Source organism: Limulus polyphemus, unplaced genomic scaffold (assembly GCF_000517525.1).
Source record: "Limulus polyphemus unplaced genomic scaffold, Limulus_polyphemus-2.1.2 Scaffold3508, whole genome shotgun sequence".
Classification (NCBI taxonomy): domain Eukaryota; kingdom Metazoa; phylum Arthropoda; class Merostomata; order Xiphosura; family Limulidae; genus Limulus; species Limulus polyphemus.
The window spans coordinates 6,853-12,235 of NW_013669118.1; the positions used below are offsets into that span (position 1 = coordinate 6,853).

The 5,383-nt window shown below is 34.3% G+C and overlaps 1 protein-coding gene across 1 annotated transcript in view; it reads left to right on the forward strand.

The window, feature by feature from the left end:
- The first annotated feature begins 1,403 nt into the window (after positions 1-1,403).
- Positions 1,404-5,383, forward strand: part of LOC111088305 — a 74,008-nt gene continuing 70,028 nt past the window's right edge. Inside the window, exon 1 of the mRNA XM_022398011.1 lies at positions 1,404-1,514. The gene's annotated coding sequence lies outside the window, so the exon portion shown is untranslated. The remainder of the gene's footprint in view (positions 1,515-5,383) is intronic.

Consider the following 5,383-nt stretch of genomic DNA (forward strand, 5'->3'; position numbering starts at 1 on the left):
ATCATTTTTTCAATTCACAAATGAATTTGCCCTCACACTTGCATTGCCTACTTAGAAAGTTAGTAGCCGGTAGTCATCGGGTTAATTTAGAAATTTTAGATGATTATATATACAACAGATATTTTTAACATCTTAGTCACCATGGTTACTGGTAGGTGTTAGTCTACATACATAGAAAAGTTCATGACCCAATGTAACAGGTTTTCACAGACTAATTCTATATTTAGCTTAAATGACTAAAATCAGGTCTAGTTTCAACATTGTTTCAATCACTGTCAGACTAACTGTTAATGATGGCTATGGAACGTACCTCCAACCTCGTGAATGTAGATCACTAAGAAAACGTTGTATGCTCTACTTGATGTCACTTTAACTGCCTTTTGTTTGGCGATTAAGTCCTCGATAACACCTGTGGTTTGCAAACTATTTCAAGAAAGACTCATTTTCGTGGGCTATATTGTCTTGGTCATGCGAATAATAGCGGAAATGAACCCAATTTATTTTTAAGATTTTTATCTTTTACTAGGGCATGCTAGTATCTGTAGAGTAATAACTTAAATGAACTTGAAATTCAATTTAGAATAAAATGTCTGGTTTTCTGTTAGATATGTCTTGGATAATTACGAACTACTTTCGCTCTCTCTCTCTTTTTATTTTTAACACATTACTATCAAGTGCAATGCTTTTTCCTGTCAATTTGTTGTTTGGGCCTATGTAAAGAGCCCCCCCCCCCCCAGTGGCGCAGCGGTATGTCTGCGGACTTACAACTTACAGAGCACAGATAGTCCATTGTGTAGCTTTGTGCATTTACTACAAACAAACAATGTAAAAATAGACAATTTTGTAGTTTCATGTCCAACGGCTTAGGCCCGTGATTATCAGTCATTACATGGACGTTTGGTGTCAAATAGCTATAATTGTAGTACATACTAACTATAATAAAGTAGCAAATAATTTCTTCAGTTAAAATGGTGATATTTTGTATGATTTAATTCTACGTGTATTATTTTTCTTTTTGGATCAATTTAATTGTTTTCTTACAACACCTCTTAATAAAATAACAGGAACTGTATTTGTTTTTAAATTACTGATTGGCATTTATATTTTGGGGACCAAATGAAAGGTTTGATCTGTGTCTGTCTGTTTCTATCTACAGAACCATTTTTACAGATTATGATGGTCATAATTAATGTCGTGTTCTTGACACTTTTCATTATAATTTACGCTCTAAGTTAGCTGATTATGAAGTGCAGGTTAAGATCATTCCTTTGTTTAATGTTATCATCTTTAGGCCTTTTGTGCCAGCATCAGAACGTCTTGCAGAATGGATGTTGTAGCGTAGATACTCCTGGCAAGAAGAAGTATTGCTGTGAGTGATACCTGTCAAAAGAACTGCTGTTGCAACATTTTGGAGAACTGCATATCCTACTGCCTTACATTAGGTAAGGTAATCATTAAATTCTTTCCAGCTGTCTTAAAACAACCACAAGTTAGCCTTTTGATCTTTAAACCAGGTAAGGTAGTATTTTTTTTTGACATTTTAAATCAAATAAGGTAGTTGTTTGATCTCTCTTGCTGTCTTAAGTCAGATAAAGCATTCTTTTCATCTTTCAAATGCATAAAGTATAAGTTTCCTCCAATATTTTTTGTTGTGAAGAAATAATTATTCTCCATCTATTTATAATGACACGCAAGTTTCCAAATTTAGATTTTCATTTCATTTATTTAATGAATAAGATAAAATAAATGGTACATTTTTTTTGTGAAAAACTTCACATATGTGAATAATTACTGGCATATTAAAAAAATCAACTGTTTCTTTAGGTGGAAAATGAAGTTTTATAATAAATATTTAAAACACGATAATACCAAAAACATCTTTAAAACGGATATTTCAGAATTTCCTTAAATTGCATCATCAGCGTTAATATACCTCCCCCCCCCCAAAAAAAAAAGGATTGAGCGAGTTTTCGTATTCAATCGGAAGTTTTGGAAGAACAGATTTGTACGGTAACAATATAATGGAATGTACGATAAAACGTACAGCATACACATGTATATTAAATAACATTGAAGATTTTCCTCACATTTGAGTGTAAGTTTAAGCCAATCATTATCAAGGGGTCTAAACTTTCTTCTGTCATTTAAAATGTCTCCCATTTTGGAGACATAATCAGATCTGATTAAGATGTTGACACCTGTACCTTTACCTAGCCAGATAACAATAACGTTTCGGTTACTGGCAGTTCTTTTAAGGCAGAAAACTCAACCTGTGTAATAGAAGAAGGGTTTTTAAGGGGTTGAAGTTATAGAAGGAGGACATTTTTAAATTTAGTTTTGATAAGGTTCTCTGTATTTATATTGTGTTATGTTTGTTAAAACTAGGAAATGATTTAAGAGTTCTGTAGATATATTCAAATAGAAAAAATTAAATTGAGAAATTTAGTTTACGGGTAGGTAGACAAAAATGTAAACCTTCTGACAGAGCATTTTGATATTGTTCACTTAAGGTAAGTTAATTGAAATTAAAAATAACATTATCAGAACTTATGTTACTATATTTTCTTGCTGGAATTAGCTTTTTAAGCTTGACATTCTGGTTGTGTTCAAGTTTGGAGATGTTTTTCAGGTTCAGATTGGTGTGATGATGAAAGTCTATCCGCGAAATTATATTCATAATTTCAAGACTGGCTGTAGTATGTTGGTTAATTAGTTGTTATTTTCGGCGATATTTAGTTTCAATTCTTCTATCAATAGCTTTTTTTTGACAGAAACGATAAGCAGAAGAGCCTTAGAGATTTCGATTAGTTGTCTTGAAGTTCGGGATTTTGAATAACTTCATGATTTTTAGATGTGGTTAAAAACTGAATACCATGATTGTTTGAAGTTAAGCACAAAGCTACACAATAGGCTACCTGTGCTTTGCCCACCAAGGGTATCGAAACCCGGTTTCTAGCATTGTAAGTCCGCAGACATACCGCTGTGCCACTGGGGAGCAACTGAATACCAATCGAGACCTTCCGAAGTTTGAAATCAAGCTTTTCAAGAGTATGAAATAAACGTAACACATCATATCCATACCGCCATGTCAGAGTATTTGCAACGTATTCATCAGGTAGAAAGCGAATTTTAAGATAAATATTAAAAACACGGTAATAACCAAAAAAAAAAAAAAAAAAAAAATTTTTAATATGGACGTTTCGGAATTTCTTTAAATTCCATCATCAGTGTTAATATCTCAAAAAATAATGGTCATCCCCCTAATTTCTTACACTCTATCACAAAAAGGTTTAACAAATAAAATGGGACCTACTAAAAAGTTACACACTGTCTCAAAATATCCACTAATTCTTGTCATTCCTTTCATTAGCAAATAAAGTTTTAAACTCAAATATCAAAATCAAAACGCACTTCCAACAAATTAAGCTATGTTTAGTATTTACGTCAACGTGTAGAATTAATAATATGTTTAAAAACAAAGACACTTTACCCATTCCTATGCGCTCGTGGGTCGTATATAAATACACTTGTGGTAGCTGTAAAGCTACCTACATTGGTAAAACTACATGCCACCTACGAAAACGTGCACACGAGCACACGAGAATTTCAGCAAGAAGCGGATGTAAACTATTGTTGCGTCATCGAGTCACATGACTACTGTGACGCAACGTTTCTAGAACTATCATGTACTTTGGCGAATGTTCTAGTTCTTACTAGATATAGGGTAGGCTGGTATATAAAAGAGGGGAATGTAATGTCTGGGTAGATAGTGAGTAATTGAACTGCAGTCAGAAGTATTGTTGACGTTCGTTGATTAGCGTTTGTTTTAGCGCGATTGTTGAAGTTAAGTGTATCGGTAAAGTTATATTCGGAAAGAATAAACCATTAAGAAAGAACTTGTGTCGCTTAAGTTTCGTCGGAACGAAGTTACGGAAAATCAATTAACAAACGGAGACGTAACACTATGTAAATCCACCCAAGTATTATATCTGATTGGTGCATAGTGAGAATACCACAAAGTAAGAAACACCACAAGACCGCAAAACTCACGACGATGACAAAAACTTTATATTTATTTGCAAAGTTTCGGTCAAAAGCCCTTCTTCAGGCAGTTTAAGCCATGTTATATAGAAAAAAGGTTTCGACAGAATTATCGAAGGGTTAGAGTATAAAGAGATTCTAAATTACGTACGTACTGAACAAAACTAATCTGTCTGGTTAAAGGGTGTTATGTAAGGACTAAAGGAAGTCTGTCACTGTGTGGTTTGTCCTTAGAGTGTAGAGAGTCAGCTTGTGATAACTGAATGTGGCAAGTTTGGCATTTTTAATTTACCTTACATGTGATTATATCACTAACTTATCGACTCTCTCTAGTTCTACCTTTACCTTTCACGTAAAAGGCCAATTCACCTATACATCAGATTCCTGAACATCTCCAATTTGTACGCAACGGCACCCTCTACCACCCAGTTCCTAAACACTTCAACTCCTCCTATCACAACGGAATTGACGACATGAGTGTACTCGTTTAATTATATGCCCTCACAACAAGTATGATGGCGAAAGCCTAGAAGGTAAACTTATATTTAAATTCTCTTGTACCACACAGAATTAATGAACGCTTTTCTTTTAAGTGATTACAGCTCCTGTCTATATCTCTTTGCCACTGTTGTTAACTTGACACCGTCTACATATTGTTACGTCTCTGTTTGTTAATTTTTCTACGATACAAGTCCTTTCTTAAATAAAACTTGTTTATTCTTCCTCAATACAACTTTGCAATACACTTAATTTTCACAGTTACACACACTATAATTCATAGCAAGTCACTCATTTTCTTCCGCGCTTGACTCAACTGTCAGTCTCTATCTCCACCTGTCAGCAACTATAGTTCCGATCTCTGTATCAGCTATCCCCGGTTCCCGCCGACCGTAACTGCTGTCCTTGGTTCCCCTCTCTTTATCTGCCTGTCTAGCACACTTATATACGATAATATCGCCTCTTCTAGAACTTTCTAGGCACTCAACACGTGCTACCAGCGTCACTTGACTTCCGCTGCCGTAACACACTAACGTTTATCGCGATTTCTTCTAGAATACTCGTCACGTGACCCCCTCCCCCCGCTGTCGTAACAATATATTTCCCTCATCATCATTATTATTAAATTACTATTTTATCATTTTTCGAATTTATGTATATTACTTTTCTGTGTCCTTTTAATTTCTGAAATCCAATTTCTATCACTTTAATACTTGTTTTCCATTTTGAAAAATGTTTACAGAACCGGCTTCAACAGTGTTCCTTCTAACAATATTTTTGTTAACGTGCTCCACGCAGTACCTACGTAATTTAGAATCTCGTTATATATATATATATATATATA